Consider the following 21,990-nt stretch of genomic DNA (forward strand, 5'->3'; position numbering starts at 1 on the left):
TCTAGTGATATTCTTCCTGTGCTTCCCTGCAGCAGTTTGTTGCAACTGAGCAAAGGTGAGATGTCAAGTTCATTGTTATGGATTTGAAGTCACATATAGAGATCTTCTGAGGGAATGTTTACTGATTTGCACCTGGTTTTTAAACTCTCTCACACATTTTTCTACCTGCTTTCTGTTTAAGTACACATTTTTTTGATACAATTCACCGTTTTGGTTAATAATCTTCTATGTTTTGGTGATTCAAGTGCTTGTCCAGATGCTTCTTATACATATAGGAATACCTTCCTCCACCACCTTCTCCGGCACTGCATGCCAGATTGTATCCATCTGTTGGGTGAAATATTCCTTCCTCAAATCACCACTAATGATATTACTCCTCACATTAAATGTGTGTTTTTTGTCTTGGATACCTCTGCTCAGTGGAATAGTTACTTACTATCTTCCCTATTCATGTCCACCATAATAATGTAAATCCTCAACATGTCCTCCCTCGGCCTCCTCAACTCCAATGATAACAAAACCACCTATCCAATCTCTCCTCATAATTAAAACGATCCATCCCAGGCAACATTTGCCAAATCTCCTCCGCACCTTCTCCAGTGCAATCACATCTTTCCTGTTGTGTGTTGACCATAACTACATTACATTTTCCAGCAAACCAATGTTTTATGAAAGTGTACCAAGACCTCCCTTTTTTAATATTCTACGCCCTGGCTATTGAAGTTGTATGACTTCTTCACGGCCATATCTACCTTTGCTTCCACCATTGGTTCCCTTTTCAACAACTTAAAGAAGATTTACAACAATTTTTTAAAATCTCCTGCAGGTTTTGCTGGTGACCATGACTACAGGGCTCAAAATCTATGAGTGTGGGGGATTTTGTTGACACTGGTGTTATGGGCAATTACCAACCAGAGTGCTGTGAGGAGCTGATATTAGCAGGGCTGCCTGGACCACTTCAGAGCTCATCATCAATGACTATCTTAAGCCCTTTTCCAAATGGGACATCCATCCCAACGTACAAGATCAATGTATTGTCTAAGGTGCAGAGGCTCATTGATGGAGCCCACCTCATTCACCTATCACCTGCGTCAAAGAGGAAGTGCGTTATTGGTTGAATGTCATTTGTAGATCCTGAATACCAATGCAAGATACTGGAGAAACGCTTATGAAATGCTCATTATTCTTCGGCACTTAAACTCATTATTATCTCACCAATGTCCAAGGCTGCGCATGGATCTTGGCTGGACACCTCTTCCCACAAAAGCCCTGGAAAATCGTGGGTAACCAGGCCCAGTAACAACAGGATATGTGAGAGTGCTCAATAGTGTAGAGGACATTTGTGGAGTTGGCATCGCACCCCTTGGCCATGGGCAGCTGGTACTGCTTAAGTAAAATAGAATGGATCAATTGTAAGCATTGGATAACTTTAACCCAGCATGCCAGTAGAAATAGGGGTGCCACCCAGGTCACGCTTGAGCTCTGCTTTATGATGAAACCATGGCCACAGTCACAGGTCAGCTAGTTAGCAGCTTGTGTCCCAGTCAGTGGGATAATAATAAATGTTGTAATACCCTCTCCAACTCTCAAACTACCAAGCCACCGCCAATGATGTGCCATTACTTTTCTCACACCTCCAAATGCTGCATTCCCGTGCAGAGGAAGAACAAAATATAAAGGCCCATCAGTCTGAAGAAGGGTTTCGACCCGAAACGTTGCCTATTTCCTTCGCTCCATAGATGCTGCTGCACCCGCTGAGTTTCTCCAGCATTTTTGTGTATCTTTGATTTTCCAGCATCTGCAGTTCCTTCTTAAACAAAATATAAAGGCTGTTCGCTTACTGTACCACATCATGCATATTTTATCTTTACATTCAACCCAAGCAGGTTTTTCTAAGAGCAAAGCTCAGTCTTAATTCCCTCTGCCCACCAAGAGCAATGAGAAGGACTTCAAACCTGTGGAAGAATATCAATGATCTAACTCTGTACCTTGGTCCTCATGAAAAATGTAACAGTAAATTTGCCCATTAAACGTCTGCCTGGGAATTAAGAGCTGATTTATCCTGTGACTGACCCTCCTGGTCGGATGCTGGCTGAGAAAGAGATTGGGTCAGGCACATACATTTTAAACACTACTTCATTGACTCATTTTTAACATTTCAAATTGCTGTAGCAGAGCTGATGGATGTTTAAAAGCACTTGGAAGTACTGTCTCCCATGGCAACTAATTTTTAGCTTAGTGTGAGTGGTAGGAAATATAATGACTAGACTGCATGGTTTTCAAAAGGGAAAAAAACATGTCCAGTTTTAATGATTTTTTCGGAGAGGTAACAGAGAAAGTCAACAACTTAACACAATAGATAGATTTTTAAAAGGCTTTTGATAAGGAGCCAGCAGCTGTCTGTCTTTTCATCTTTTTATTTTTTATTTTAGTTAGTTAAGTGTTTTGTTTGGAGGTCTAGACTTTTTTATGTGGGGGGTGGGAGGGGGGGAAGGGGGAAACTACCTTTCAGGGTCCCTACCTGGTCGGAGAGGCAGCTTTTCTCCGGGCTGCAGCTTCGACCCGCCCTCGCGGCCTACCAGCGGGCCTGGAGCGGCATTTCCTGTCGGGGACCGCCCAGAACCTCGGCTTCGGCGGCAGCACAGCGCTGGAGCGCTATCGCGGAGCGGGCGATGCCTTGCCCGGGTTGCCGCGCTGGAGCTCCGGTGAGCTGAAGATCGCTGAGGAAAACATCATGGAGCTGCGGGACTGTGGAGCGACCAGCTGCGGGCGGCGGCGCTGACTTTACACCGGGAGCCTGGGATATCTAGATGAGATCGCCAGTTGTGGAGCTCCAACCGGCGTGGCCTTGTTGGCTTTGGAAGCCGTGGCCTCCAGTACGGAAGCGGCCATTCCAGGGTTCCCAAGGCGCTGAGAGGACTCTCCCAACGCCGGAGCAACATCACCCGGCGAGAACGGCCTGGAACATCGGTCCTCCATAGAGGCAACTGTGGAGGCCTCAATGGGCCCGACTATGGGTGAACTGGGGTTGGGGACTGGACTTTGTGCCTTCCCTCATAATGGGAACCATTGTGGGGGGATGTTCTTTATGTTTAAAACTCTTATTAATGTTATGTCTGTATTCCTTCTTTATGTGCTGCAAAATGGCAAGAAGCATTTCACTTCACTACACCTAGGTGTATGTGAATGTGACCAATAAAATACCTTTGATACCTTTGATACCTTTGAGAACAGATTAATGAATACGATCGGGGAATGAATACGATTGAATATGATTCACAGCGTGTAGGATAGAATAACCACAGTATTTCTATCTCTCCTCCCATATTGTAAATGCAAGGACATTGTGACAGAATGGCAGGCACATGCCATCAGGGTAGGCAGTGCCTACCCTAACTAAAATTATAAAATGGTAATTATTAAATATAAATAATAAAGGCATGGGAGAATTATGCATACCTAAGAGATCGATCTCTTAGGTGGGCATGATTCTTCCGTGCCTTTCATCCGCAGTACATGTAACACGCGAAAGTATGTGCAGCGCATGTGCCATCGACGCTGCTTTAAGCCTTCAATGCCAAGGGGAGCTGAAGGCTGCTAAAAGTCAGCCTTTGCACCGAGGACTGCGTGCATGTGCTGCACAGCAGCCTACTGCGCATGTGCAGCGCAAGTCTCTTGGCGGGTTTTTCAAACATGGATTGTCATTATCTTAAGAGTATCTTAAGAAACAAAGAGAGAAGAATGGAGTTTGTGTACAAATAATGTGGTAAGTAAATTTAATTGAGCTATATGTTTTTAAAAACCGTATTCCCCGGCAATGAAGCCACTGCTTTTTACCCAAAAATAAGGCACGAAAATTTACCTGCGTCAAGGAGGCCGAAGGTTAGGTTGTTAGCCAAGAAAGATAGACTTGGCCATCCCTCAGTACAGCAACATCAAGAACAAGCCAAGACTATCCCTCATTGCTGGCAGCTGATGGGAAGTGGCTGTAAAGTGGGAAGCGGCTGTAAAAGGACAGCGCCGCTGGGGGGAGGAGAGTTCTTTTCACAGAGTGTGGTGAGTCTGGCCAGTGTAAAGTTGCGGGGAGGGTAGGAGCATTCAGAAGGAGGGGGTCGGGGATCATGCCAGCAACTCACTCACAACTGCCACTGCGCTCCGGGTGCGGAGCCACCGCATTGTGGCCGGGAAGGGAAGTAGCTCAGGTGAAACCGGCCGCCATCTCGGCACCTTCTGCCGGCCCGTTCACCTCTAGCAGTACTCTCCGTCTGAACACCTTTCTCCTGCCGCTCGCCGGCCTCGCTCATGTCAGCCGCTTCCCGCAAATCCTTAAATTCCGACTGCCGCTGGGAGCAGGACATGGCCTCACTTGCTGCGCTGGGTGACACTGCATGGCATTCACTACTCGGTCCGCATCTTTCAATGTAGACCGGACAGTGAAGGGACCAGCTCAAGAGCGGGTCAGCGGGCGATGGATAACAGGACAGCGGGCGGTGGAGCTTACACCTGTGTCACCACGAGTAACCTCATTGGTCGCTTGATCGCGGGATCTTGAGGTGAAAAGATAAACTTTTAAAAGACCTTTGAACAGATACGTGGATATGAATGGTATAGAGGGATTTGGGCATCTTGGCTGACATGGAAATGTTTTGCTGAAGAGCTTGTTTCTGTGTTCTATTATTTCATGATGCTAGGACACCTATTGTATCTATGTTAGTTATAGGTTGGTGCAGCTAATACCTCTGTCTTGGTCACACTCCCCACACGCTGTGAAAGGAACTCTCTCCCCAATTGGTCCCTTGAACTAGTATTGTCATTCTATAAGAATTCACCATCGCTCCACCTGCCATGACCCTCCACCTCCCCCAACCTTTCAGTAATTCAAAATGGAGGAGATTTGGAAGCCTTGGGCAAATTGAATTGTTACTTTCTTTATTTTTATTTTTTGTTTTTTTGAGTGTGAGAAATTCTAAGCCCGGCCAGCTTTTTTTCAAAAGGAGAAGGGGGTATATTTAAAGAGGAGGTGGATAAACCTATGAAAGAAGAGGTAGATATATATTTGAAAGAGTGGTGAATTGAGGGCTTAGGAGAACTCCCGGAGAAATGAAGCTGAGACCCGGGACAGATCAATCATGATTCCATTGAATGACAAGGGAGGCTTGAGGGACATGCTCCCACTCCTATTTTCTTGTGTTTAATGAGTTTATTTCAGATATATTGTGTATCTTACATATGAGGCTAATGCTAAATTTTTATGCCGATATCATAGCACTTTATGGGGCAGAAAACGATATTTGACTCAGAATATCCATGGTAAATGAAAAAGAGAGATTCTATTTAATACAACTTCCCTGCACTTGCTCCAAAGCCTTGAGGGTTACATACACCAAATGATCATCTAAGTACTTTCTAAATACAATGGGCTTTTCAGCACCACCTCTCTTTCAGGCAGTGAGTTTGAGACCTGTGTTCTCTTCTGGGTGAATACAATATTCCTCAACTTTCCCAATAATCCTATAAAATCTCTTAAATTGATGCTTCCTGCACTTGCTCTTTTTCCTGAGAGAAAATCCTCTTCGTCCTCTTTTGTAAACCAGCATCTGCAGTTCCTTGTTTCTCCCATTTGGGAAATGTAGGGTTGACTATGGAGTGGTGTCTTATATCTATGCTTATGTGGATGAAATTAAAGGTAGACAAAAATGCTGGAGAAACTCAGCAGGTGAGGCAGCATCTATGGAGTGAAGGAAATAGGCAACGTTTCGGGTCGATACCCTTCTTCAGACTGATGAAATTAAAGATAAGTCGGGAATGTCAGAACACAGAAATGTATGCAAAAATCCATAACAGCTTGGTCAGCTTCTGAAGAAGAACTGACTGCATTGCACAGGAAATTGAATCCTTTTACCTAGTCCTGAAATAAACAGTCAGTATTTTCTTTCTTTGATTTGATTTGCAAAAGCTCTGCAAAAGCCACAGAGTGCTTCAGATAAACTGAATCTGAGTCACATATTGTAACATTGTACATAATCAAATGACAAATGATCCATGTGTAAATGTTTACCTTCCCCATTAACATTCAAAAAATACATTTAGTCTTTCTCCAGTTTCCCAGTCTGTATAATGTGAATATAATGAGGAAATGAAAATTGCGTGGTGCGATGATATTGTGTAGACCCCTTCTATAGTCAGAAGCTTAAGTCAAGACATTAAGCCCTACCAGTCTTAAGTATCTACTAGTACCCTCACGAGGGAGATTATACTCTATCAACCTTAGTGTTAGTCTCTTTTCTGAATGAATTTAGTTGTCAATAATCACTATTTTGAGTGGTGAGTCCCCTCTCCCAACCAAGGAGGAGATATCCACAGCCAACATAATTATATATTTAAATTAAGCATGTTTAATTCTAGGGGGTAATTTCCACAAAGGTTATAATTGACAAAGGATTTTCAAAACACAAGTATAATACTTACAATACTAGAAAAGCATACCAATAATTTGCAGATGAACAAATTGTCTGTCGAAGATAGAGTCTGTGGCACGAATTATGCATCTTTCCTCTGTAGTTCCTGACCACATTCACTGTCTTCCAACGCTTATACTGATTTTCTACCAATTTACATCATCTGCATGTGATGACTTGCAACTACATTGGCCAGGCCAAATGGACGGTGTGAGTAACTTAGTTCAACGTGGGCGGTTTTTTACTAACATCACATTCTTGATAAGGTTACTGTGAACCTTATGCTTCTTTTTTTATCAATTCTTGGGACTGGTGTGTCTTCTTACAGCCTAAAGTTGTAGGACAACTTGTTCTATTTGATCTTATTTGATTGTGCACACCGGGTTGATTGCATTCGTCGAAACAGGGCGGACCTTGTGAAGGTTGCAATCTTCCACCCCAGGACTGGTGTGTCATAATCCTAAAGTCACCATGGGCGGTGCAGTTTTTCTTCATAATATCAATACGATGGACAAACTGTTTTGGCCAGAAGTTGATCTTCATTAACAATATGGATTTTAAACTTAGAAGCTTCTCCCAAACAGAGGTCAGCCATAACCCACCTGGGCCTGGATAAGGAATATCCATCACAATGAACAGCGAGGAAGGTTGTCTGTAGCTGCATATAGGTCAGATGGAGATTTGGTAGGAACATCAGCAGATGGAATTTGATCCTGACAAGTGCAAGCTGATGCAATTTGCAAAGTTAAATGATGATAGGAAATATACTGTAAATGATTTTGTTTTTTAGTTTAGTTGAGAGATCCAGCATGGAAATGGGCCCTTCTACCCACCGAGTCCACGCCAATCAGCGATACCCACACATTAATACAATACAGCACACACTAGGGACAATTTACAAATTTACCAAGCCAATGAAGCTACAAACCTGTACATCATTGAAGTGTGGGAGGAGATCAGAGCACCGATGGAACACCCACGCAAGTCACGGGGAGACCGTACAAACTCCGTACAGGAGTGAGTCTTCAGAAAGTGTCTACTTTGAAGTTTCTGGAAACCCGATTATAAAACTTAAATTTTTGCAACTTTGTACGTTGTTTCACATAGATGAACGTCTCTACTATGGGAAAAATATGTTTGGCGCAATCTTTTAGAGAATTCAATTTATTTTTTCCTCTTCTTTTTCCAGGTTGCCCATTGCATTCAGTCATATCCGTCGCATTTTTATGATGAACAACACTGTAAAATATAACAGATTTAAGAATATAAAATCAATTTTTTGTTGCAGTCTTTCAAATTATAGAAAGTATCTTCCTCAAATAAACCACCAAAAAAATACTTTTTCAGTCTAATGCATTAATTTTAAACCTTCATAACAGTTTACTGCTGAAAAACTGTTCCCCCCCACCAAGGAACAAGGGCTGAAGAGGGCCGGGCATGGAGAGGGACATCGGGTCACGGGAAGAGGCGACGGCTGTGTCCGGCTGGAGCTGGAGATAAATGGTTATTGGGGGTTAAGTTATGGAGATGGCCGTGATGGGTATGGTGGCCCAAGCCTCTTGCCCAGCATAGCCTCGCCGGAAGGCCATGGCTGGCCATATCGTTTGGACGAATGGCACATGGCACGAACACATCTCCAGAACAAATCAAAAAAGACCAAAACATTTTTTTGATTTTCTAAGAGTTCAACACCGTTCGGAGATGGCGCTGATTAAAGGCCGTAATGCAACAAAAAGCGAAGTTTTCACATGCTTCTCGTCCCGCGAATCAGGAGAAATTCACAAGGTTGGGGACTTTCGAATTCCGTGGTCTTTTGAGGGTGGAAGTGCATGTCTATTCCATTTAAATCCATGTGGGACGGCTCAACAAAGGTGAGTGACGGTAAATGACTCCAATCGTCGGGACAAGGAATTTTTGAAAAAAACGGTAAGATTTATAATTTTATTAAGAATAAAGGAATTTTTTTAAGGGTGATAAATATTTTAATTATTAATACCTACTGTTTAAAAGTATTTCAGACGGATCCCCCATTAAATAAATATGTCGACTTGAAATTCCACAAGTAACCATCGGGACATGCGGTTTTCCAGGAGTGGGGGGGGGACACACCAAAGTAGACAGTTACTGAAGAATCACCCACAGACAAGCACCCATAGTCAGGATTGAACCCGGGTCTCTGACACTGTAAAGGGCCTGTCACACTTGGGCGTCATTTGCGCGTCACGGAGGTGGCTTTTGTAAATCCCAAAATCCTGGGGTCACTGCCTACGTTACCATGCACCATGCGTGCGTAATGCACGCCATGCGCGCGTCGTGACGCGTAAATGATGTCGCGTAAATGCCGCGCAAATGACGCCCAAGTGGGACAGGCCCTTAAGGCAGCAACTCTGCCACTGCACCACCGTGCTGCCCTAAGGTACGAAAGAATAAGGGAGACTTAGAGATCCAAGTCTATAATTCCCTGCAAGTGGCAACATAGGCTGAAAGGGCATTGAAGAAAACATATGGCTTTCTTGCCTTCATAGTTTGGGGCATAAAAAATAAGAGTTAAAACATTATATTGCAACTATACGAAACACTGGTTACGCTGCATCTGGAGTATTGTGTGTAGTTCTAGTCACCAGTCTTCAGGATCGATGTGATTGCACTGGAGGGAGTTTAAACAAGATTTAAAAGGAAAACATTTTTACACAAAGAGTATTTAAAACCTGGAACGGATTCCAGAGGAGGTGGTGGAATCCGATACAATCACTACTTTTTAAAAGCATTTAGACACGCATTTGAATGGGCAAGCATAGAGGGATACAATTCTGATAAAGGTAAAAGGGATCAGCATGAATGTGCAGAAAGGTTGACATGGATGTGATGGGCTGAAGGGCCAGTTTCTGTACTGTCCGACTCGGTGAGGTATAACAATAGTATTACTAGGCTAGTATAAATTGCCCTTACCATCTAGCTGAGAGGCAGAACAGAGGGAGTGGGGTGGGGAGAGGGATGGGGATAGGGGTGGGGTGGGCAGTGGTTGATGAGTACGTGGAGAAAACAAAATGGGATTAGCATTGACCTGTTGGTCTAAAGGGCCTGTTGCTGTGCGGTTAGACTCTATACCTCTGACTCAACAGCAATAGCAGAATCAAGATAAAAAATTATGTGAAATACATTTAGCTGAATACTGTGCTCAGTCTGCCAAGATCTATAGGATCTAACATCAATTGCTAACCATTTTAACTTCCCTTCCCATCCCCACATTGACCTTTCTGTCCTGGGCCTCTTCCATTGCCAGAGTGAGCCCACATGCAAACTGGAGGAACAACATCTCATATTCCACAACCCAATGGTATGAACGTTGAATTCTCAAATGTTAGATAATCCCTTTCTAACCTCCACCCCTTTCTCTCCCCCCCCCCCCCCCCCCCCCCCCACTTCCCTCTCCTCTGCTCCAACTGGACAGTCTACATCCTTCTACTTCCCTCCCATTGTTTCAAAATCCACAACTCTCAAAACCTATCTCCCACATCTGGCCTTTGTTCCAACCATCTGCCTGTCAACCCCCCCCCCCCCCCCCCTTGCCTGTGTTGACCTCGTACCTGTCACGCTTTGTCTTGCTTCTCCCTTTTTCCAGCTTTCTTCTCCCTCCCCTTAATTAGTCTGAAGAAGGGTCCCGACCCGAAACATCACCTATCCATGGTCTCCAGAGATGCTGCCCAGCCTGCTGAGTTACTCCAGCACCTAGTGTCATTTTGTGAAATACTCAGTCTCCAAGCTTTTGTTTGCTTGCTGCTTTAAACCTCCATCGCATTTGCACTTTTGCCCCTCTGTCCTTGCCTTCTGCTCTGTTCAAAGAACATCAATGAAGCCTCAAGAAACATTACCTCACCCTCCTGATCTTTAGACACAGAGGAGTTCTCTAGTTTAACATTTTAAAATCACAACCCACTTTTACTTTGGGCAGAAGGCACATGGATTGATTCAAGTATTTCCATTTATACCACCTCTACACCCATCTTTTGTTTCCGTTAATCTTATTAGTATTCTCTTTCAAACCCTCATACATTGCATCTTGTCACAGGCTTTTTATTCTTTCTTTTCCCTTTTCTTTTATCTGCCTCTGATCTTGCTGACAACCTCTTATATGTCAACATTTTGTCCAGACCCATGAATGAGATTCAATCTTAACCAGGGTTCGGGGGAAATCAAGTGATTAATAACAGCCAGTTATAACACGCAAGGACTACATCCATAGAACAAGTTAAAAAAAAACAGCACTTCAATATAGGTTTATGGCAGAGACATATGATTTAATTACTTATTTTCACTCATAATGTTCAGAAAATTAAACCAAAAGAACAATTGCAATAGATACCAATAAGATGTTGGAACAAAGTTACTTCTAAACCAGCTCATTTTCTGTTGATTTTTCTTATTTACTCAGCCTCAAGTGAACAGGTTGGGCACTAAGACCCAGAGAGGACTGAAAGCAGAGCAGCATTCACTTCATTTCGTGCTGAGATGCTGAAGAAGGGAACTGGGTGTAGTTGTCTGGTCTGATGGTATTTTAAAGGCACTTTGTTTAATTTGCTCTGTTATTCATTAATTTCCCTGCAAGATGAGCAAGAGGTTCACGGTCACCTCAATCCATGGAGAGGACGAAGCAGCCTGGGCTCAAACTAATATATCAGGAGCAAGAAAAGAAGGCAGCTTTTCAAATGGAAATGAAGCACCAGAACTGTCTGAGCACAGGGACAGCTCTCTGCCGGCTGCACCACAAGTTCCAAAACCAGGTAGGAAAGACACCTTCAGAGTAGTGTACAATGAGTACCTAATTCTCTGAGCTGACTTTAATATAAAGGCAATCTCCAGCAGCCATTCAGAAAATAATTGAAATCCATGATGCAGCGACAAGGAGTATGAAGCGAAGTTATTGATTGAATTGAGTGGTATCAAATGGAATGTTGGATTTTAACAGCATGGCAGGAATATGAAACTCTCGCAACAATGAACTGTGTTAATGACATCAGTTTATATTTAGCTACAGTTTGAATACTCAACGAGGTAAATTAGATTTTGGCCTTGGTTGAAAGTAAATGTCAGCTACATTTCAGCCTATGTCTAAAGAAGCTAAGGTGATTTTGTGAAAAAAAACAAGATGTTGCATAAACCAGTGCTAAACATGAACTTGTGCTAGTGATATTCTGTGGCAGCAATATGCCTTCATATATTTTTGACACTAGAATTAAGTAATTCGAGTCAAAGCCTTAAAATTCAGTTTCAGAAAGCTGGTATAGCATAGAGCAAAGATGGTTTTGAATAATTGTAGCTCTTACGTTCTTTGTTCCTATGACTGTACTTAATGTGAGTGCTGTAATTGCTCCCAATAAACTTCAATTTCATTACACTGCAGTGGGTGGAAAACAGAACTGACTCATTGTTTTATAGATAATGCTTTATGGTTTGCTTTTAATTATGAGAGGGGAAGGGGTGCATGAAATTAGAAATACGTTGCCCTGTGAGTCTTGAAATGGTCGGAAAAAACCAACACGTTTCCAAAATGGTCTGAAATGTTTTGCGAATTCAAGTTGGCATCGCCATGAATATCCCAAATGAATGTTATTAATTTCTGTTGATCAGTGAATGCCATCCGGTATATACATTGTGTTTTAAGAGATTTTGATGGATTTGGTTTGTTGATGTTTTAATCTTTAATTTTGCTGTCCAGTGAATGCTATCATGAGAGAAAGTCCTTTACTTAACATGCGACCGTGGAATAATGATAGGCATGCAAGCAATGTTTAGCAAGGTTAAAACTGAAACACTATTATCAGTACAGTAAGGTTTCGAGTATCAACTCTGGGTCCTATCCCATGCAAGGTTATTTGTTCAGTCACTGACTCTCACTGTATTTAATATACATTTTAAGTTTGATCTTCATAGCATGTTGAATGTGTGCTTATCTTTTCCCCCTGAAGTATTCTATTTCCTCCAATATAAAATAAACTCATTTGGGCAATTACTTTTTGCACTCTGTATACAATGTAATAGAAAGTCCATTTATAAAGAACCCGTATTTTTTATTTTGTTACATACGATGAACATACAAAAGGAGATAAAATCAAAGTACCTAGCTAAATGATTTTAGCAGTTACCAGTCAACAGGGAATAGGAGCTGTCTGATTACAAAGCTCCAACCTTCATGAATATCAAGTTCAATCTAACGAACCAATTGGTCTTTTCCTGCCAATTGTTTTCATATGCTTGTACAAGCATGGAGCTGGGGATTAAAGCCTTTAAAGTCATAGCATCAGCATGATACTGTATTATCTTGGCCATTCACAGACTAAAGAGGCATTCAGCCTAGTGGTATGAGTTTTGTAAGTACAGATAGGATATAATGTAATTGAATTGGGGAACACTATTATTATGGGGGCCAAATTGATTATAACAAGATCTTTATCAGGAACTAGAGAACCACTTAAAAGTTACTTTGGAAATTGACAAGAAGGAAAAAAGCTGTCTTGGCAAAACAAAAACAGTTCTGGGGAAAGAAAAATGTTTCCACGGAATATCCCTGCAGTACCCATTGTGTTTTCAGAACACAGTTTACCACAGATTGGCATTGAAATTGACAAGAATAGTTTCTGTTGACATTTGCTCAATGATACTCAATTAAACAATGTAGCATACAGCCTTTAGTAATTGAGCATTCAGGAACATAAATAAACATAGCTATTAAAAATACCTTGCTTTTTGAATATCCTGTGGAAGAAATAACTGTGCAATTGCAAGTCAGAGTTATAGCCTTCCACCACTTTCCCCTATTGACACAGTTGTTGTTATAATTAGGTTTCCTATAACAAGATTTTCTATGAGGTTTCTTAAGAATACAACTTCATGTCATAGAACTGCCTGTCATTGCTGGAAGCTCTACAAGGAACTATCAGAGGTTCCTCAATGAAAAGGTCACCAAGGAACAATGTGTATGTGAATGCAACAGTGGCACCCAGAAATACTGATAACTCTCACTCCATAATAGTTCAATGGCAGTGTGCAAAGTCGTGACAATTCCCTGGAACATTGATGAATCAATATTTAAAAATAACAAACCTAATGTGTGGACGGGGTCTCTGTTCATTTGAGTCAGAGGAATGGCTGCAAGAACCAAGGTACTTGAAGACCATATCCATGTTTTTTTTAACATTTGGTTTAGTCATTATATAATTGTTTCAAAGAATTCTTGTGGCTTAAAAAAAAATTATTGTTAGATAATTTAATTTTGTTTTTATTGTTGCCTTCAGGGTGTTTCTGAATGTCAGAAAGCTGTTGACAGCGTTAACTGGTGGTTAAGCCAGGATGCATATTTTACAAGCTGTCAAGAGTTGTATTCTGCTGCGTTGTGGACGCGACTTGTTCTGATTTCTTCACATGATGGCACCCATGTGGTCAAAAGTGGCTTGCCAGTGAAGATGAGGCCAGGAAGCTGGCCAGAGGTTCTGCCAAATATATAGCATGGACTGATTTCATGCTTCAAAAATGGAAGTAAAACCGTACTTTCTTTAGATCACTTATAAGTATATATTTATTAATAATCTATGAGTAGAAACACCAGTGAAATGTATGTCTTCGGTCAAGGGTGAAAGAATGGAGTTGAACTTGTGCATGGAGAGCATTACTGATTACACAATTAAATTTAGTTATCAAAGTAAAATTTCAAAAAATTAACCTAATATGGAGCTGGTAATCTGATGACATATCTACACTGGTAATCTGATGTCACATCAACACTGTTGGTCTATATATTTGTCAAAACAACATATTGTTAAGCATCAATGCAAACAGAACTGCAAATTGGAATTTAGTTTGAAATTAGTCCGTTTTCCCATTTGTAGTTTCTAAGATTTCATTATATTTGATCTTCGGCTAATTTAGTATTTGTATATCTCTCTTATTTAGATTCTTTAATTATGCCCCTGTTCCTGTGTGCTAAATAAAGGCCCAGAATTCACATGCTTCATTAAATGCAATCCTGATGTTACAATGGAAAATGTTTGATGCACCAGTTCCATGCACCTTGTGTGTTACATGCTCCTAGTCCTGTGGACTGAGTCACATGAAGCTGTTTACTCCCATTGTGGACCATGTGCAGAAAAGCTGATCTGAAGAGCAGGAACTTGCATGCTTTGCAAGGAACAACACATACTAATTTTACACCAATTCCCCAAGAACCCTCTCTCCATGCTAATCGATCTTCTTCGGTTGCAGCCATTTGATTTTTGTAGAATTAGTCCACGAGGGTGTTACACGCTAGCTTTTCCACTACACTTGGCTGAAGTGCATGGTGACTCAACCAGTGGAAATTGCTTCCTTAACCCATCATCTAGTGCCATTGCATTGTCTGGCCACTTCAAATGCAGTGGTGTGGTGACTTCTTTCTATTTGGGATGGGATGGCTTGGCTCGGGAGACTTGATGCTGCAAGGCTCAGCAGAGTGGTGTTTATTGTGTACCTGAAATGAGAAAGGCACCACAAAAATGGAAAAAAAGTGCATGTTTAAACTATCTGTATGTTGTTCACTAGAAGAGAAGGAGAACTGGGATGTGAGAGGTATTGAACATGAGCATACCATCTTCTGCAAACATTTATGATACTCTGACTCCTTGATCACAAAGACCATAATCTCCAAAATAGAATATAAGAGCCTGGAATCAAGCCCTTTGGCCAAAATTGTCCATGCCAACCAACATTCCCCATCTACACGAGTCCCACCTACTGCCGTTTGGCCCATATTAAGGACATGTTCAAATATCTCTTTAACATTATAATAGTACCTGGCTCACTGACCTACTCTGGCTACTCATTCCATATACCCACCTCCATTTGTGTCAAAAGGTTACCCCTCAAGTTCCTATTAAATCTTTCCTCTCTCACCGTAAACCTATGTTCTCTTGTTCTCGATTCCCCATACGTTGGGCAAAAGACTTTGTGCATTTACCCAATTTATTCCTCTCATGATCTTGTACACCTCCATAAGATCACCCCTCATCCTCCTGCACACCAAGGAATAAGGTCCTTGTCTGCTCCACCTCACACTATAGCTCTGGCCCTTGAGTTCTAACAACATCCTCCACATTATTCTCTGCACCCTTTCCAGCTTGACAAAATCTTTCCTATATCATGGTGACAAAAAATGAATATAATACTCTTAATATGGCCTCATCAATGTATTTTACATACAATTGCAACATGACCTTCCAACGTTGATACTCATTACTCTGATTGATGAAGGCCAATGTACCAAAAACATTTTTGACCACCCAATCTACCTGTGATGCCACTTTCAAGGAACTATGTACCTGCACCCCTATATCCCTCTGCTCTACAACACTCCCTAGAACCCTGCCATTCGCTGTGCAGGTCTTGCCCTGGTTAGACTTCCCAAAATGCAACACCTCACACTTATCTGTATTACATTCCATCAAGCAGCCCTCAGTCCATCTGTGTAATGGATCAAGATCCTGCTGCTTTTTTGACAACCTTCTTCACTATCTATAATACCACCCATTTTAATGTCAGCTGCAAACTTGCTAATCATGTCTTGAACAGCAATGGACCCAGCACACCACTAGTTACAGGCCTCCGGTTCTAAAAGCAACCTTCCACAATCACTCTCTACTTCTTTCCATGAAGCCAATTTTCTATCCATTCAGCTATAGCACCGTGGAATCTAACCTTCCAGAGCAGCCTATCAAGTGGAAGCTAGTCAAATACCTTGCTGAAATTCCTATATACAATGTCTACAGTTCTGCCCTTATGTATCTTTTTGGACACATCTTCAAAACCTTCAGCACCTCTCTGGTCATAATACTAACTGCCCTTAAGACACTTCCATTGACTGCCTCAAGTTCCCCGGTCTTTATGTCTTCCTCCACTGTATAAATAGAGGAGAAATACACATTATAAGACCTTGCCCATCTCCTGCGGATCCACATAGTCGACTGCTTTGATTTGTAAGGGGACCCTTTCTCTCTCTGGTTACCCTTTTTCCCTTTATGTACTTATAAAATCTCTTAGAATTATCCTTAATATTATCTGGCAAAGGTATCTCCTGCCTCCTTTTTGCCATCTTGAATTCCTTTATTAGCTTGCTCCTCAGTTCCTGAAGCTCCTCCAGGGATACACTTGACCCTGGCTGCCTATACGTGCCCCATGCATCCTTCTTACTCTTGACCAGAGCCTCAATTTCTCTCACCTGCTTTGCTCTAACAGGAACATGCACATCCTGGACTCTTGTTCGAAAAACTTTTAAATTCATCCCACTTTCCAGGTACCTTTTCCTTGAAACAACCTACTCCAATCAATTTGAGTGAGTTCCTGTCTAATATCTTCCAAAATTGGCCTTGGCTCAAAATAGTGGGACTGCTCTGTCTCGCTCCATAAAGATGACCAAACTTGTGCAGCCATTGATCCCCATGCTACATCACTAATGGCAATTGCCAGATTCAGTCCTCCACTCTTGGAGGAGCAGGAGCCAAAGTTAGTTTAAGCTTGTAAATAGGATTTGTGAAATAACATGGTCAAAGTCCTTTCATGGAATAGACAGAGTTTCTCAGTAAGTGCCTTCTGTACGCCCGTCCACGCATGAACACAGATGCCTCAGACGAGAACACCAGAACAAACAGCTCCATGTTTTCATGCACTATTTCTAAGCTCACATCAGCCAGAAAAAAGATCTGTGAATATCTTATCAGTTGTACGTGTAAAATGAAAGTTTTTTTGGAAATACGTGAAATACGTAACGCCGATCACCATTAAGGGCACTGAGGTGGAGGTGGTTACTAATCACAGGTACCTTGGGGTGCAGCTTGACAGTGAGCTGAACTGGAAGTGTCATATGGAGGCGGTGTACAGGAAGGGACAAAGCCGACTGTATTTTTTAAGGAGGCTGAGGTCTTTTAATATCTGCCAACCCCTACTGTGCAGTGTCTACCATTCAGTGGTGGCCAGTGCTCTGTTTTTTGCTGTGGCCTGTTGGGGAGATGGCGCCCGTATAGCGGATAAAAACAGACTGGACAAACTAATCAGGAAGGCCGGCTCAGTGGTCGGGGCTGAGCAACGAACGGTCCAGCAGGTGGCAGAGGCCAGAACTCTAAATAAACTAGGTTCTATAATGACAAACCCCACTCACCCACTCCATGCCCTGAAGGTGATCAAGAGCAGCATCTTCAGTCAGAGGCTGATTGCACCAATGTGCAAAACGGAGAGATACAGGAAGTCCTGTTTACCAGCTGCTATAAGACTTTATAATGAGCATAAATAACTGCACTTTTTTTTAAATTAATTGTATTTTAACTTGTATTTTAACGTATTTTAACTTGTTATGTATGAAAGCGTGGTGTTATGTTTGTCTTGAAGCTGTCGTGGCACTGTAATTTCCTGAAAAGGATTATTAAAGGAATAATCAATAATCAATCAATCAATCAAGTCTGGTAAAATATCAACAGCCAAAATGTATGACTTAACCATGGGAGGCCTGTGTATTTTTACCGCAGTTATTGCACTTAGTGCTGACAGACAAACCTGTTCAAACATATAAGAAACATTATCTCCTTCTTCAAAATATCAATGCACAGTTACAATCTCTATGTACTGCCAGGAATGATCTACTTGGCAGATGGCATATTGAGATTGCAATGATTGCAACACTGAGATATTGTAACATTTGGTTTAATTCCCTATCCAGTTTGTCAGACTATACATTGAACTTTTCAGCTCACAGGCAAAGAGCCCTGTAATTATGTGTTGTTCAGATCTTTTTGAGATATCTTGGAGTAGTGTCTCTTGAGTGCCCTATGCTCACAATAGATGGCTTTAACTTTCCATTATGTGCCTCACTTATTGAGAGTAATTGGCTTCATCTCTGCGACAAGGCAAAATCTGTCAGGTTAGCTTAGCTCCATGAAGATTTGCCTTCTCCCATAGTTATATCATTTAGATTGATTAAAGCTCTAGCGAAACTCAAGCAAGCACTACTGACTGAATGGAAATATGTTGCAATGAGAGGTAATGGGGAGAGTGATGTGAATAATAGTAGGATAATTGAAGCCATGTTTTCGACCAAAACCTCCATTCATGAAAGCTTTATCCACTTTATTATCCAAAAATGAATTTATTTCACAATTATTTTGCAGGAGTCATGCTTTAACCTTTGGCCATTTCTCCCTCATTGTATTTGCTACACACATTCTTGATCGGTCTCTTTGTTTCTTTCCGTTGCTTGTGTTGTTGAAACATTTTCTGAATTTCTGTTGTGATATTCGTTGTTTCTCCACTGAAGTGAGGGAGAGTGAAGGTAGGGGAGAATGGACACAGAAGCACAGAAAGAGAGAAGTAATGAAATGAGCAAGAGAAAGAGAGCAATGGATTAAGATCAGATGCAACAGAATTATACGAATGAGAATGTGAAAAGAAGAGAGCGGCAAAGAAAAACATTGTCAAAGTCAAAGTCAAAGTAGCCTTTATTGTCATTCAGACCTTGCGGTCTGAACAAAATTTTGTTGCCTTGCAGTCCTACATATAGTAAAAATGACAAAAACACACAATAAACACAAATTAACATCCACCACAGTGAGTTCACCAGGCACCTCCTCACTGTGATGGAAGGCAAAAGTCTTAAGTCTTTGTCATCCCTTCTTATTCTCCCTCTGCGCCGAGGCGATCCAGGCTTCAGATGTTGTGACCCCGCCGGGCGATGGTAAGTAATGTCAGTCCCGCGGCTGAATCCGAGCTCCACGAACGGGCCGGTTCAACTCCGCGGCCCGGGGTGGTCGAAGCTGCCGAAGCTGCGGCCCTCCAGTCCAGCGGACACAGCTGTTGTTGCGGGAGCTCCGGAGAACAGGTCACCAACCTGTGACCTGCGAGCTCCCGACGATGTCGTCCACTGGGCCCGCGGTCAGGTCGGGTGGCCGCTGCCGCCGGAACACTGCCCCAGCTCCGAGGCCGGGTCGCCGCTGCCGCTGCCCCAGCTCCTAGGCCACCAGCTCCGCTATTAGGCCACGGCGCAAGCGGGGACGGAGACGGGGGATACGACAAGAGAAGTCGCATCCCCCCGAAGGAAGAGACCAAAAACATGTTTCTCCCCCCCACCCACACACATACACAACCTAATAAACGAAAAATTAACTAAAACAGGACAAAAGAACAACAAAAAAAAGAAAAAAACAGACGGACTGCAGGCGAGCCGCAGCTGCTAAGGCAGCGCCGCCATCTTGGAGTTACTCCTGCATTTTGTACTTATACAGTAGGAACAGAGAATGTCCTCTGTTGCTTTCTTTCTGTTTCTTCTGTTTTATCTTTCTCCCTCGGAGGAAAGAGCATTGATAGGAAATTGAGAGGAAACTCATGGGATCACAGCAGGAATGCGAGGACATCATTAAACAGCACCACAGGTTGGAATTGAAACTGGCTCACGGGAGCCTTCAAGTAGCGGTTGCCACTCTGTTGCCTCACATTTACAGCCAAAGACTAAAGGGCCTGTCCCACTTGGCCGTCATTTGCGCGCCATTTATGTGACTTGGTAGCGTATGGGTAGCGTGTGGGTAGGGCGGGACGGGCGCATGGAGTGGCGTGGAAGAGTGTGGAGTTGCACGCGCTATCGCGCAGCGCTCCAGGATTTCGTTCTGCATGAAATCTTCGCGTTCTACCGGCCTGCCATGTAAATGTTGGCCAAGTGGGACACTCTGGTGCGGCGCAATGTCTCACCTCCAACAGCAGCAGAAGCAGGCACGTGATCGCCGAGCTCGGTCGTTGCGGATCCGGATCCGCTCCTACTCCTACTCCCAGAGCGGGGCCAAGACGATTGGAGATTGACACAAAATGCAGGAGTAACTCAGCGGGACCGGCAGCATCTCTGGAGAGAAGCAATGGGTGACGTTTCGGGTCAAGACCCTTCTTCAGACTGAAGAAGAATCTTGATCCGAAACATCATCCATTCCTTCTCTCCCGAGATGCTGCCAGTCCCACTGAGTTGCTCCTGCATTTTGTGTCTATCTTCAAATGACATCACGCGCTCCAGACGGCTGTGCGGACGCATGATGACGCCCGCGACTGTCGCGCGTCATTCACTACCAGCTTGTCGCGTAAATGACGGCCAAGTGGGACAGCCCTCTAATTGACTTATTCATTTATTTGCAAAGACCTCTCTGAGGGTTAGACATTACATCGCAACATAAATGGGAAAACCTTATAAATCATGCAAATGATTTTTGAAAATATTCTGGAGATGCCATCTTCACTGGATGGAATGGAAGGTTTAGATTATAGGCTTGTGCGCTTTGGTCATTATCTAAAAAGATGTCTGTAAAACAAAACGCTCTGATCAGAAAAGCTAAAACCCCTTGATTCCAAACCCCACAGAATGAGGAAGCTCACAGATATGCTTCCTATTCACAAAGCATTGTGCATGTAGTGGGTTTTAATCTACCCTTCCTATATTTGGTGTATAAAGGAAAGAATAGTGATGAAAAGATAATATGAAACATTTGCTATTACTGTACATTTGTGAGATTCAGAGCTGCAAACTACTTAACTTAAAACAGAACAATATGTGGCAGAAAAATAGTGACATCTCTGGTTTGCTGAGATGTGCAGCTTTTCCAGAAATAGAAAGTGCTTGAAGTTTCACTGTATCCTGCAGCCTAAATCCAGGTGCAATCTTGAGTTATGACTGTGTCCCATCACATTGATTGATGTGGCCCAATAATGCAGTATGGGCACTCCCAGTGTAAGTGACTGGTAGCACTCACAGAATTATATTGATAGATGGTGAAGCTGTCATTGTCTATGGAATTCACAAATACTCAAAACAAAAGGAGCATTAAGGTAATTAACTATCAAAAAATTAAAATCAGCCATTGATATTTTGAAGCAATTCGATGCATTCAAATAAATGCCCATTGGGTTCCACCCAACTGGCCCAGGTTAAGCTGGCTGCCAAGTGGAAGATGCTTCAGGTAGCTTAAGCTCATATCAGTGCTAAACATCAGGACTTTGACCAGGAAAGGTAAGGATGGTTGACGGTGCACTGGAACCCAGTCAGACGATCTGCCCCAGTATATCCGTGCATTACCGCATTACCGCAATACCATTATGCATCTGAGACAGCACAGCATCATAATTGTTGAGTATAATGCCAATTTAACTGTTGCTGGGGAAACTTTAATTTCAGATGGTGTTATTGCTATTTGTTATTTTAATGTTGTTCTACTTTTTGTGTTCTGCTATGGACAATAAGTTGAGCCATTTTGCTGAAGCATTTAGTCTTTCCTGCAGAAGGTATCTTTCCATGATAACTCATGTATGGAAAAATATAACCTTAACAAGTAATAGAGTTATTTGTAATCTGGATCAATGTTTAGAAGGTCTTTGATTAAAAATGAGAAATTAGAAATAATTGAGATAAGAGGAGAAACAATTAGGCTGTTAATCATTAAGATCCCAAATGCACCGACTGAAGGAATGGTAAGGAAATCTTATTAATTTT

This window comes from Amblyraja radiata, chromosome 23 (assembly GCF_010909765.2).
Source record: "Amblyraja radiata isolate CabotCenter1 chromosome 23, sAmbRad1.1.pri, whole genome shotgun sequence".
Lineage (NCBI taxonomy): Eukaryota > Metazoa > Chordata > Chondrichthyes > Rajiformes > Rajidae > Amblyraja > Amblyraja radiata.